The 15,019-nt window shown below is 39.0% G+C and overlaps 1 long non-coding RNA gene across 3 annotated transcripts in view; it reads right to left on the reverse strand.

The window, feature by feature from the left end:
• Positions 1–9,238, reverse strand: part of LOC135101268 (uncharacterized) — a 41,151-nt gene extending 31,913 nt beyond the window's left edge. Inside the window, exons 1-3 of one of the 3 annotated variants that reach the window (XR_010269183.1) lie at positions 8,983–9,238; positions 3,447–3,790; positions 2,812–2,976 (exon numbers count right to left, since the gene is read on the reverse strand). This is a non-coding gene — a long non-coding RNA (uncharacterized LOC135101268). The remainder of the gene's footprint in view (positions 1–2,811; positions 2,977–3,446; positions 3,791–8,982) is intronic. The other 2 variants (XR_010269181.1, XR_010269182.1) reach the window with 2 other exon arrangements.
• Between the last annotated feature and the right edge of the window lie 5,781 nt (positions 9,239–15,019).

Below are 15,019 nucleotides of genomic sequence, written 5' to 3' on the forward strand. Positions count from 1 at the left end.
TGCACTATATCTTGGGGAAAAGTAAGCCCTGTAAAGTGGGCACTGAAAATACTGGGACCTAGCCTCATTTCAGGAAGCTAACATGCAATTCATTTTTATTATGCCAAAATTCATATAAGCTGATATGACATCACTTATCAGTATCTGGTAACTCAGGAACCCTCACTGAGCGTTGAGGGATGCAGGCTAGCATGTCAGTGCCCATCAATACATGGTATGAAGAGGTTTATGTGCCTGCTCATTGTTTTTTTCCCTCATTTTTTGCCTTCTTTGTTGCTGCTTCAGACCCTATCCAGCAGGTCAGGATGGGTCCCATGCAAGTGACCGATGTGAAAAAAACCCTATTCTTGCTCTACAGGAGAAAGTACTGAATAAAAAAATAGCATGGAGCACTGAGAGAAGGAAGTCCACCATCAGGCGCCTGCTTGCTGCCACATGTAAGTTGCCACCAAATGCCATACATCCTGGAAGGTCAAGGAAGATGACACCACTCACTGATTGCTTTCTCAAGCTGTGAACATAAACCCTAGGCTGGTAGCAAAAGATGTCAAGAAACTCTACCCTAAGCTCCTTAAAGACACTGCCATTTGCACCATTCACCATCACCTCAAGCATCACCTTGGCACATTGAGTCACATGGCAGCACGTAAACCCCCTTGGCATATCAAGTTGTGTGGCGGCACACAAACCCCTAGGCTGGCACCATGCAGTGTAAGCAGGTTGCTTTTACTAAAGAGCACAAGAACTGGTCAGTGGCAGACTGACAGAAGGTCCTCTGGTCTGATGAGAACAGTTTTCATGTCGTGACATCCCAGATTACGTGTAATCACATGTAATAAGATGTAAATCAGATGTAATTGGTACAATCCCAAGTACACCATTAACACAGTGAAGCACAGTGCTTCTATAAAGACTTAGGATTGTTTCAGTGGGAATGTGGGAAGGGGTGGACTCTATTTCTTGTCTAAGAATGTGATCATGAATGGGGATTACTATATCCAAGTTCTAAAGGAATACATGATCAACTCTTATGCCATTCAAGGCGCCACCATGTTCATGTATGATGGTGCTCTATGTCACACCACTAAAAAAATTAGACTTTTCTCAATGATAAAAATATCCCTGTCATGAAGAGGCCAGGCATCAGTCCAGATTTAAATCTAATAGAGAATGCCTGGAAGATTCTGAAGGTGTGGGATGCACAGGTGTCATTAGTACCACAGCTGCAGGTCATCGCACATTTCTGGTACCAGGATATGACTTTAAATTACTTCAGAGCCTGTGTGAGAGCATGCCACAATGGATCCAGACTATGCTGAAGGCCAAGGGGGAGATGACTGGAGTATCAGGATGAATATTATTTGAATTTTACCTGTTTTTTTTCTTTTTTATCGTTTACTTAATTATGTTGACTGCTGGGTGTGTTTTTCTAAGCAGATCCCAGTATTTTCAGTGCCCACTGTAATGTTAAACATAAAATGAACATGTCTAGAATCACTAATGCAAAACACCACCCTCCACATCAGTCCAGTTCTTCATATTTTACTCATGGTGACAGTGTGTAACAAGTGAGGATGGGGATGGAATAAATTAAAAAAAGGATAGGTGTGAATGCTTTCCCATTTTCCTTTTCAAGAACAAAAAGTTTGTTTACATAGCACTAATCATCAATTTCAATCTTCACTTAAATTAATTCAAATTCTCCCCTGCATTCTTTGGTGCTTCATTCACTTGCTACATATTTCTCCTCTTATTCCATCATCCTAGATTTTTTATTTTATTTATTTATTTTTTTACCTTGAGCCTCTTCCTCCATAATTCTTTCTATTTTTCCAACAATCACTTTTATTTAGCATCGTACTGTGGACAGATCCCTTAAATATAACTCTTACATTTGCCTCTTCACATCTGGCTTTCACCTTTTTTCTCTGCAGTCATGTAGTCAATCACTTCCTTTGGCTAACATATGCAAGCATTACGGAATGAAAGATAAAAGTCAAGAATGTGACCAGCTGAAGCAAGTTACTCTTCTCCTAATATACCAGTGGATCTCATAGTACTTCAAGGAGGAGTTTCCTTAGGACAGCCCCTTCAACGAGTAGACATCCACTGGCCACTATACTGTCATTCTGTCAGTGGCTAACTGACCTAACAATCCTAAATTTGACAATAAAAATGCTCATGTTTTCTTCCCCTTAACTAGTGCATATCTACATTTGTAAATTCTATTTTTATAGTATAGGAATAAAATTTTATCTTCAATTTAATCACATCTCTAAATAGCACAAAACTGATAAGCCTCCAACTGAATCTTAAATTCTTCAACTATATTTCACCCATGTGACACCACCATAAGAAACTTTAGTCTTCAATTATACATTCACCCATATGCCACCACCATAAGTTTATTATATTTCCATATAATGTTCCCATATACCCATCATATCCTCAGGTGTTTTGGTCTTTCATAAATTCTTTCCTTCCCTCTGCTTGCTCAGGAAAAATTCCCCACAATAGCTCTCATAAGTTATCATCTGTTATTTAACTACAACTACCACCACCAGCTCACAAAGTATTTCCTATATTTCCTCTGTTTTCACAACTTCCATTCTGAGTCCTACAGCTGGTATTATTCAAGGCAAACATATTGTATTTCTAATTATAGCACTCAACCCTTGTTATCTTATTTATCGATTTACTTTCTTTACTATTTTATTGAAATTGGAGAATTTTCTCACTTACTGTTCAGGGAGACTAATTACATATTCTTATTTACTATCTAAAATAATATCATAAACAAGTAATTCTTACCCAATAATCACTGGAAATTAGTTATTCCTTTTTGAAGTATTTCAGGTGCTCTGACTCAACAGAGGAAACTTGAATTCATCTTGACAGTCTTGTGCTGATGGATGATGTGTTAACTGATCACCAAGGAGGATGGCCATCTAGTAGAGGATACCTTTAAAGGTTTGGCTGAAATGTACAAAACAAACTTTACCTCTAATATTTTTTTTGCACTAGAAATTAAATCTCTATCAAAATAAATCATGAATGACAAATACCTTCATGGTAATTATGTATTATTTTTACACTATAGAAAATTATGCAACTTGTTTTGAGTATACTCGATCATTGTAAAACAGAGGTTGTATATGAAACGTGAGGCTTATAAGAGCAAATTAATCACAAAGAAATGGCAGGTACTTTCATCCTCCCTTTTATGCAAAATTAGAAAGAAAGGGAAGCAGAGGTTGTGAGACAAGAAAATAATAAACATGCATCAGTGAGAAAAGAACTTGCTTGGTCTAAATCAAAGGTTTCCAGACCACATTTGTCTACTACCCCATCTTTCACATATACCTCTGCTTACTATCCTTCACTAATAGGGTTTTTACAATTGAGTTTAGCCTCACAGAATTTTCAAGCATTTCTTTTTAACTTGCCTTTCATTACCACCACAGAAATCATCAAATTACACCATTTCCAGTCATAAGGCAGATGATATGACCCATCTTGATTTGCTAAACAACAATTGTAAAAGTAAGTGACAATATTGTTTGTGGAGGCTGGAATGGATGGCCTGTAAGCTTCTTTTGTAGAGGTACTGACGTGGTGGTGCAGGCAGGTTCCCCCGGATGCACTCATAACTGAAGCAGAGCTGATGGCAGGATAAGATTGATCTTTGGCATTTGCTGACAAAAGATAAATGACCAGCTTCTGGTTGGACTTGAACTTGGAGCCTTAAGTTTCTCCATCACAATGTGCTGACCACTCAGCCTCTGCATTCCTGAAAAGATGGAAGAACAACAATGAACAATAATAAACTGATTTAGGAAAGGTAGTATGTGCAATATAAAATATAATTTATCTATATCAATAACAGAAACACTGATATTCTTTCTAGTTAGAAAATCAAATCCAATTTAGGACAGTGCCACCAACTCCAAGTTGTGCAAGTTTGTAAAATAAATAAATAAATAAATAAATAAATAAATAAATAAATAAATAAATAAATAAATAATAAAATAAATAAACTAAAAATCTATTATGAATGAACTATCAAACCAAGATTCATACCATTGTACATAAGCAAGAACTTATTAATTTTCCTCTCACATCTGAAGCCAAACTCATCACATGAATATAAGCTAGGTATAACTTCTCAAGTGCCCACAAAGTTGCTGGGTAATAACCAGATCTAAGGTCTATCAGCATAATGTTAAAATTGTATACCTATAACAAGACCAAACAATGTAATAGGAAAAACATTAGCATGTATAACATTTTCTTTGGAGGAAAAAGGGTGCCATCAGAGAAAAGACTTAATATACACTGCAAAAATTATACAAGAGATGGATGTGAACCTAAAAGGAAAGACACAAATCATCTGGATCCATACTAGAGCCTGTGTCAACTTCTGAAGGGCACATAGCTAATTCAGATTGATTGTCAGTGGCCCTGAGTTAACAGAATTCATGGAACTGGTGAAGGGCACATAACTAACTCAGATTGATTGTCAGTGGCCTTTGAGTTAATGGATTTCATGCAACTGGGACTCAGTGAAAGCATAAGCAAAAGAGTTAATTCATAAAAAAAAAAAAAATTAGCCAGTGTTGTACCTTTCTCACTAAGGTGAGCTATCATGAACATAATAAAGTCCACTTTTTTATTTATTTATTTTTTAATTTTTTAATTTATTTATTTTTTTCACTTTTGATATAAGAATGATAACATATAGGCAGTCCTCAGTGACTGCTAATGAACAACTAACTTGAAGATTCCTGTAGTATTTGGCTTGGGAGGCAGGCACATAAAAAGGGGGGGGTTTGTAGAACTGCAAATCCTATGTTAAATTGCTTATGTTCAACTTGTGTCTCCATCCTTATTTATTGACCACTTTCTTTCATTCAAAAAGCATTTCAGTCAAGAAGGCTAGAAGAACAATGTCTGCTATCGTTTTTTCTTGTACAATAGTAAAAAATATTTTTTTAAGTTCGATGAAAAAGTAACAAAAATTTTGACTTTCAATTATTTGATAGAAATAAAAAAAATCAACTCCAAACAATAGTTTCAATGGCAGACATTATTCATTTCTCATACTTTCATAAGCTGCAATAGCCCATATTTGTGTAACAGGAATAATAGCAAAGGAGGAGATGATTTTTATACAGCAAAATTTGCCATTTTGAGAAATCAAGCAAGAAAGTTGAAAGAATTAGTGTAATTTACCTATTGCAGCTAGGGACTTGAAATTCACAGGATATACACATCAGGATATGTGGAAAAAGCAGATATAGTTTTCTTTTAGTTACTCTGATTGGTTTCGTACTTAGGCCTAAAGTGATTCATGATTTCACACTTGGGGGATGGTGTCGGCAATAGAATTTTACTATATTTTGGCATATTTCAAAGTAAAACCCAGTGTTTCACTGTTTAAAATTAATAAAATATTAATGCAAAAGATATTTGATGCAGATACATTGAATTTGTTGGATTTAAGAAGAAATAATTATGTATTCTTATTTTTCAAATGAATTCCAGAAATATTAGTTAGAGTTAAAATTCCTGTTCTTTGATGTTGTACGCAGAGAGAGAGAATTGTAGATTTTCATAAAAGGCTAATGTATAAGTATTTCCATGATTTTCAGTAAGTTTTGATACACACCAGCTAGGGAGATCACAGAATTCAACATCCCAGTTCATTTCCTGATTTTATTTTCCATGCACGGACACTGGCCAGGGGCAACAAAAATCCACATAATTCAACATCACAGTTAATTTCCTGATTTTTTTTATGTAGGGACACTGGCCAAAGGCAACAAAAATCCAGAAAAAGCAGTAGTCAAAAATTGAAGGATAAGTGTCTTGAAACCTCCCTCTTGAAGGAGTTCATCATAGGAAGGAGGAAATACAGAAGCAGGCAGGGAGTTCCAAAGTTTACCCAAGAAAGGGATGAATAACTGAGAATGTTGGTTAACTCTTGCATTAGAGGGGTGGACAGAATAAGGGTGAGAGAAAGAAGAAAGCCTTGTGCAATGAGGCCATGGGAGGAGTGGAGGCATGCAGTTAGCAAGATCAGAAGAGCAGTTAGCATGAAAATAGTGGTAGAAGATGCCAAGAGATGAAACACTGCGACGATAAGAAAGAGGCTGAAGACAGTTGGTGAGAGAGTTGATGAGATGAAAAGCTTCTGATTCCAGCCTGTCTAGAAGAGCAGTATGAGTGGAACCCCCTCCAGGCATGTGAAGCATACTCCATAAATGGATGGATAAGGCCCCTGTGCAGAGTTAGAAGTTGGGGGATGAGAAAAACTGGCAGAGACGTGTCAGAACACCTAACTTCACAGCAACTGCTTTAGCTAGAGATGAGATATGGAGTTTCCAGTTTAGATTATAAGAAAAGGACAGACCGAGGATGTTCAGTGTAGAAGATGGGGACAGTTGAGTGTCATTGAAGATGAGGGGATAACTGTCTGGAAGGTTGTGTTGAGTTCATAGATAGAGGAATTGAGTTTTTGAGGCATTGAACAATGCCAAGTTTGCTGTGCACCAATCAAAAATTTTTTGAGAGATCAGAAGTCAGGCATTCTGTGGCTTCCCTGTGTGAACTGCTTACTTCTTCAAGGTTGGACGTCTACAAAAAGACATGGAAAAGTGCAGGGTGGTATCATCAGCGTAGGAGTGGATAGGATAAGTTTGGTTTAAAAGATCATTGTTGAATAATAGGAAGAGAGTGGGTACAGGACAGAACCCTGAGGAACACCACTGTTAATAGATTTAAGATAGGAACAGTGGCCATCTACTACAGCAGCAATAGAACAGTCAGAAAGGAAACTTGAGATGAAGTAATAAAAAGAAGGATAGAAGCTGTAGGAGGGTGGTTTGGAAATCAAAGCTTTGTGCCAGCCTCTATCAAAAGTTTTAGATATGTCTAAGGCAACAGCAAAAGTTTCACCAGAATCTCTAAAAAAGGATGACCAAGACTTGGTAAGGAATGCCAAAAGATCACCAGTAGAGTGGCCTTGACGGAACCCATACTGGCAATCAGAGAGAAGGTTTTGAAGTGATAGATGTTTAAGAATCTTCCTGTTGAGGATAGATTAAAAAAAACTTGATAGGTAGGAAATTAAAGCAATAGAACAGTAGTTGCTGATGGGCAGCCAAGCTGCTTATGCATACTCAAAATGACTTAAGATTAAAGTTGTGGTATAAACCACTAAATATGTCAGGTCTGAAATGTGATAACATACCAAATGAGGCCCATCATTGAATAAGTCAGGTTAAATTTTACTGAGATAATGTTCATTAAATTTCATAACTGTGTCAACAATTACACAAAGATCCCTTGCTGATTACATGTGTTCCAGTTCACATCCAGAGATACCATAACAATGTGCATAAACAATATTTTTAATATCCCTAAGGAGAGTACCTTACATTTTGTTGGGTTAAGATTTAAAAAGGAATTTTTTTCAGATAAGCTTTATAACATATCAGGGCACACTGTAACTTGTGCGAGTCCTGACACCTAGTGATTTGTCAAAGATTTTTTTTGTATCTGTGAACAAGTACATGATGAACTGTATAAGCTCTGTGAAACCATTGATATAGATTATAAATGGAGGTGATCCCAAGACACTCCCCTGTAGGATACCACTCAGTACTTGGGCTCTGGATGACTTTACACCTTCAATGACAACAGACTGATGTCTTGAAGTTAAACAGCTATCAATCCAGGGATTATGAAGTTTAGATTCTTTAATGGCAACAGACTGATGCCTTGAAGTTAAAAGCAATAAATCATGTCTAAATAATGTTTAGACCGTTTTTTTTTTTTTTTTTTTTTTTAGCTTTCACTGTTAGGTGGTAGTTAAAAGACTGCTACATGGTATTTCAATATTTGTTATTATAAAGGAATGCTACATGGCAGCTAAGAGACTGCTATGTAGAAGCAAGATGGTTCCATGGCTGCAAGGTTAATATTATGCGACTGTTAAGAGAAGTTTATGGGGCAACAATGAGATTGTTACCTTGCAGTTGAGAGCGTTACACGTCAACTGGGGTATAATGTGACATTGGAAACTAGCCTACATGGCGGCCTGTATAATGTGAAGATATTGCATGACAGCTGTGTTTTCTTTTCACTCAATAAACCCACATTCCCACAGGTCACCAAGCTTACTGTAATGGATACTGATGTCTATGAATTTGAATTTATGACGAAAGTGACTGTCGAAATAAATGAAACCTTATTTAAGTATATAGGAAGACAAGTTCATTCAAATCAAGAGGCATTATGAAGCAAAATATAAATGCCAACATAAGTAAATAAACTAATAAATTAATACAATACATCATTTAATAAACAAACGAATTGAAAAACTGACATGAGGAGAGTCACTGAAAAATCCACAATTAGGTGGCTGGGGCGGATTACCGACAGTTGATTACCAAGGCCACCACCACCAACCACACAGCCCTTCATCCTACCTATTAATAATCATAATTATCAAGAGGCAAAGCTTCCCCAATCAGGACTACGATACCATTCCTGAGATCAATGTACAGTGATGCTAGAGGCGACACACACACACACACACACACACACACACGCACGCACACCGCGTAGTGTAATGGTTAGCACGCTCGGCTTACCAAGAAGGCCCGGGTTCGAATCCCGGGCGCGGCGAGGCAAATGGGCGAGCCTCTTATTGTGTAGCCTCTGTTCACCTAGCATCAAGTAGGTACGGGATGTAACCCGAGGGGTTGTGACCTAGCTGTCCTGGTGTGTGGTGTGTCAGTGGTCTCAGTCCTATCCAAAGATCGTTCACTATGAGCTCTGAGCTCTTTCCGTAGGGGAAGGGCTGGCTGGGTGACGACCGTAGGTGAATCACACATACACCAGTGAAAGGACAAGCGGTCACTAGTGCTGACTTTCCTTCCCTCCCTTGCTGGACACCACTAATTTTACATTACTTACCTTAGCAAGTAGTGTATCAGCTCCACTGGCTCCCACTGTCGGCCTACCAAACGTGCAAATACATGGAAAGGATCTCAACCTCCGCCACCACACGCTGCCACCGCTACCAACACTGCAGGTCGCCATTTTATCGTGTAGCAGGAAGACATGTTCCAATAACGAAGACGAGAAACCATAAACTGTTGCTTAACTTAGTCTTAGCGTAATTCTTAAAGTTAAGCATGACTCCGGACTTGTCTTAAATTTAAGACCTAGACTGAGCACAGCTTGGGAAGTTAAGCACAAGTCTAAGCATAAGGGTTGGTATGAATCAAACTTCTATAGTAAAGAATCTCGAAGACATTCGTAGCAACGCCTTCTTAGGGTCTTAGGAATATCTTAGTTACACTGAGCAAAGAAGACCACTTACGAAGCATTCTTAAATGGCTTATTAGACCTGTGTAACTAAGATGTTCTTACCTGCACCTCGTTCACTTCAACCAATCAACGTGCACGATACGAATCGGTTTGGTGGGAAATACAAACAATTGCCTGGGCTCTGGGGCTGGAGCACTCGAACACTCACCTTCAAGTATGGAGCCACCGAAAGCCAAACGCGCTAGAAAACCCAACTTTTTCAGTGCTAAAAATGTTTACGTTAGTGCAGGAGGTGAAGAAGAGGAAAATTATGTTACTACAGTTTTGTGTGCAAGTGGGGGTGTTCCAAGGGAGTGGAGGAAGTAAGAAAAAATGTGCTGATCTGCGATCGCAGGGCAAAACAAAGACAACAAAAGAAGCAAGAGAGAATTCATGAAAACAACGGTGGATTGGATTAGGCTTGATTTGGGTTTGTAAGGTTATGATGGATTATGTTTGAAGCTGTCAAATGAATATGTATCTTGAAACTGAGATATTATGCTTGTCTTATTATCAGAGATATTGATCATAAAAAAAGAAACACTCATCTTTTGTGCTTCTTACATTTTTTTTTTTTTTTTTTTTGTGCATGTGGAAGAAAATGCCCAGACGGACAGAATTGATATTTCTTTTTAAAGAAAATAATGAATAAAGTTATATTTACAATTGTCATTTTTAAAATATGGGTAAGGTCATGTTTGGAATAATTGGGTTAATTATAATTAGTCTTGGTTTGTGTTGGGTACATACATTGGTGTGATGTTGTTCTGATTGTTGAATATTATTGAGTGTAATTTTCAGAAATGTGATTTCAGTACTCTCCTAGCAAGTCGGTTAAGCACAAATGGACTACACAAAGTAAAAAAAAAAACTAATCAGTGTGTTTGATAACTACTTGATATTGGTAATAAAACTAATCTTAATGTTTACTTTCGGTTTCTATGACTGGATTTTATTTTCAGACAAGGATATGCTCACATCGCAGGGTATCCATTGTTGTTGTTATCGTTGTTGTTGTTGTTATCGTTGTTGTTGTTGTTGTTGTTGTTGTTGTTGTTGTTGTTGTTGTTGAGAAGGAGAAACTGCTATTTTAAGTGAGCTACGAAAGCCTCGACCCTGTCGTAGCTACGAATGTTCCATGATTGCGAACGATTTTGCTTTCGAAAATGACCAACTAGCGCTAAGAAGTTCTTAGCCTACTAAGATAAGCGTAGAAACGTTCGGAAATGCGGCCCCTGGGGCTTAAGAGTTCGTCTCAGTACAACTTTAGCTAAAATACGGTTAGGAAATAAGCACAAGTCTAAGCAGAAGGCTGAGATGAACTCTGAGAATCTTTGTTAATACGGCCTCTGGATCTTGAATGCATGGTTGAATACATGCCAGGAAATGCACAGCGTCAGTCCCCTTCAGCGTTCAGCCTTCTATGTATTTAATCCTGACAACAACGGGCGTGAACAAGGCTCATAAAGTTACATGGATCCGAACATACTTAGAATCCGAAGAGCCTGATGTGAGATCAGAGGGTAAACAGGAAGGAATACCGGTAAGTATTACATTAACCTAGAATGTCACAAGATCCAATTGTAGATATTTTGCACGTCATCCGAAACATTAGGTACTTTACACTAAAATGCAATTATAAACTTGCAAATAAGGAACAATTCTCCAATAAACTTATGGCTGCTTACTGTTTTTAGGTAAATATAACAACTGAGATAAAGCAAACCTCAATATCCTCAACTGAATAAATGCGATATTGTCACGGATGTGTATGAGACTGGGAGAGAAAATGGTTTACAGTCACTAACGAGTAGTACATACACAGGACCAGGGTGAGTGCTTTATGGACATTCGGCTTCCAAGAGACGGCTATCATCTTTTTTGGGGGATGACCCAATTTGATTTCTGTGTTAAGACTCGACGGGAATTACGAATAAAGCAATGCCCTTAAAGAAAACCCTGTGTTATTCATACGGGATTTACTTATCAGCACAATGAAAGCTTCCGATGGGGAGGAAGGGCAGAGGGGGGGAGAAATTAAACAGGAGAGGGTAACTCACCGTCTAGTCAGCAGGAGGAGGCAGTAGAGACCTGCCGAAACGATAATTACTCCCAATGAGGTCTAAAGCTCTGGGTCAGGAGGTGCTGTGAACTTACTAAACCCAGCTGTGACCTCACTGAACGTTTCTCTTTGTGTCTCGCAATACAAAGGGGCAGTCAGTCTCCCCTCTAAAGACAACTCTCTTCTTTCACACGAAATTACAAGCACCTAGTTAAACACACACCCTTCACTCAAAATTCAAAATGATCATGGCGACTCCTACACCAGGGAGAGGACCACAAATGTCCCCAGGTCGGACTGCTCTTCTGGTATCGACCCTAAGTGTCTTGACACTCCCGTCAACTTTTTCTTCATTAACTTTTGCAGCATTCACAGCCTTAGATCTAATTTTCAATCTATAGAACACTACCTCTCCTCTACTAAACCTCATTTTTTTTTCCTCACTGAAACACAGGTGTCTGAGGCAACTGACAGTAGCCCCTTTTGTTCCCTCCTACTTTCTGTATCCTCATTTTCAATCCAAAGTTGGATGTTGCGTTTATGTGTGCAATGATTTAACCTGCTCTCGTGCCCACGCTCTTGCATCTTCTGAGTTTTCCACCATTTGGCTACAACTACAGTGTCACTCTCAAACTAAATTTATCTGTGTTGTATACCTCTCACCCAGTTTCTCTGACTATAAGAAATTCTTTGCCTACTTAACTTCCAAAGTGGAGCACATTCTGACTCTCTTCCCTACTGCGGAGATCTCCATTCTTAGAGATTTCAGTGTTCACTACCAGCTTTGGCTTTCCTCTCCCTTCACTGACCATCCTGGTTAACTAGCCTTCAACTTTGCTATCCTTCATGACCTAGAGCAACTGGTGCAACACTCTACTCGTATTCCTGACCATCTTGGAGATTCGCCCAACATTCTTGACCTTTTCCTAACCTCTAATCCTGCTTAAGATGTTACCCTCTCATCTCCAGTGTGCTCTTCCGATCACAGTCTCATATTTGTATCTTGTCGTATCATTCCAATCCCTCCTCAGGATCCCCCTAAGCAAAGGTGCTTCTAGCGTTTTGCCTCTGCTAGTTGGGGGTACCTGAGGAGGTATTTTGCTTATTTTCCTTGGAATGAGTACTGCTTCCGTGACGAAGATCCGTTAGTGTGTGCCGAGCGCATAACAGGTGATAGTGTCTGTCTTGTAGGGGTACATTCCTCACTTTTTTCGACCTAAACCTTCCAAACCTTGGTTTAACACAGCCTGTTCTCGTGCTACCCATGATAGAAAGGTGGCCCACAAAAGGTACTTAAGCCTTCCATCACCAGAATCTCATGTGCTTCATATTTCTTCCCTGAACCATGCCAAGTCTGTTTTCCAACTAGCCAAAAACTCCTTCATTAATAGGAAGTGTCAAAATCTTTCAAGATCTAACTCCCATCGTGACTTTTGGCATCTAGCCAAAAACATATCCAGTAACTTTGCTTCTTTTTTTCCCTCCTTTATTTCAGTCAAGTAGCACCACTGCTACCACATCTATCTATAAAGCTGAACTCTTCGCTCAGACCTTTGCTAAAAACTCTACCTTGGACGATTCAGGGCTTGTTCCTTCCTCTGCTCCACCCTCTGACTACTTCATGCTACCTATTAAAATTCTTTGCAGTGATGTTTTCCATGCCCTCGCTGACCTCAACCTTCGAAAGGCTTATGAACTTGATGGGGTCCCTCCTATTGTTTTCCGAAACTGTGCCTCCGTGCTTGCACCTTGCTTAGTCAAACTCTTTCAACTCTAGTCAATATTTACCTTTCCTTCTTGCTGGAAGTTTGCCTACATTCAAGCGTTCTAATCCTTCAAACTAACGTCCTATTGCTTTAATTTCCTGCCTATCTAAATTTTTTTTAATCTATCCTCAACAGAAAGAATCTTAAACATCTATCACTTCACAACTTTCTATCTGATCACCAGTATGGGCTCCATCAAGGACGCTCTACATGTGATCTGGCTTTCCTTTCTGAGTCATGGTTATCGTCTTTTAGAGATTTCAGTGAAACTTTTGTTGTTGCCTTAGATATATCAAAAGCTTTTGATAGAGTCTGGTACAAAGCTTTGATTTCCAAACTACCCTCTTACGGCTTCTATCCTTCTCTCTGTAACTTCGTCTTAAGTTTCCTTTCTGACCGTTCTATTGCTGCTGTGGTAGACGGTCACTGTTCTTCTCCTAAATCTATTAACATTGGTGATCCTCAGGGTTCTGTCCTGTCACCCACTCTCTTCCTATTATTCATCAATGATCTTCTAAACCAAACTTCTTGCCCTATTCACTCCTACGCTGATGATACCACTCCGCACTTTTCCACGTCTTTTCATAGACGTCCAACCCTTCAAGAAGTCAATAGTTCATGCAAGTGAGCTACAGAACGCCTGACATCTGACCTCTCTAAAATTTCTGATTGGGGGAGAGCAAACTTGGTATGCCTCAAAAACTCAATTCCTCCATCTATCAACTCGACACAACCTTCTAGAGAACTATCTCTTCTTCTTCAATGACACTCAACTGACCAGTCAACTGAACATCCTCGGTTTGTCCTTTTCTTATAATCTAAACTGAAACTTCACATCTCATCTCTAGCTAAAACAGCTTCTATGAAGTTGGGTGTTCTGAGACACCTCCGCCAGTTTTTCTCACCCTCTCAGCTGCTAACTCTGTACAAGGGCCTTGTTCGGCCATGTATGGAATGTGTGTCACATGTCTGGGGGGTGGTTTCCACTCATACCGCTCTTTTAGACAGGGTGGAATCAAAAGCTTTTCATCTCATCAACTCCTCTCTTCTAACTGACCGTCTTCACCCTTTCTCTCATCGCTGCAATGTTGCATCTCTAGCTGTTTTCTATCGCTATTTTCATGCTAACTGTTCTTCTGATCTTGCTAACTGCATGCCTCTCCTCCTCCCGCGACCTCGCTGCACAAAACTTTCTTCTTTCTCTCACACCTATTCTGTCCACCTCTCTAGTGCAAGAGTTAACTAGTATGTTCAATCATTCATCCCTTTCTCTGGTAATCTCTGGAACTCCCTGCATGCTTCTGTATTTCCACCTTCCTATGACTTGAACTCCTTCAAGAGGGAGGTTTCAAGACACTTATCCTTCAATTTTTGACCACCGCTTCGGATCTTATTCGGGGATCGGCATTTCAGCTTTTTTTATTTTATTTTATTTTTTTTATTAGATTTTTGTTGCCCTTGGCCGGTGTCCCTCATGCATAAAAAAAGTTAATGATTAGTGAAGAGAATACCTCTAAGTATTACATTCATCAGACTTAAACTTAATACATAAATTTATTATTTCTGCAGCCAGATCATATACACTGATGCCAGTGGGCATGATAACTCAAGAAAATCAGCTCTTAAATGGTGCGAGTAATGGTAATCTTATGGTAGCGGGAGTGATATTTCCCTCTGGGCCCAGGAGGCGCCACCGTTGCGGAGAGATGAGAGCAAAAATTTAACATCAAGTGGACTGTCTTCATAGTATACAGAGTCCTTGTTATTACCCGATGTGATCCATCGCCTGTGCATGGCTCCTTATCTCAGTGAC

Source organism: Scylla paramamosain, chromosome 6 (genome assembly GCF_035594125.1).
Source record: "Scylla paramamosain isolate STU-SP2022 chromosome 6, ASM3559412v1, whole genome shotgun sequence".
Classification (NCBI taxonomy): Eukaryota; Metazoa; Arthropoda; class Malacostraca; order Decapoda; family Portunidae; genus Scylla; species Scylla paramamosain.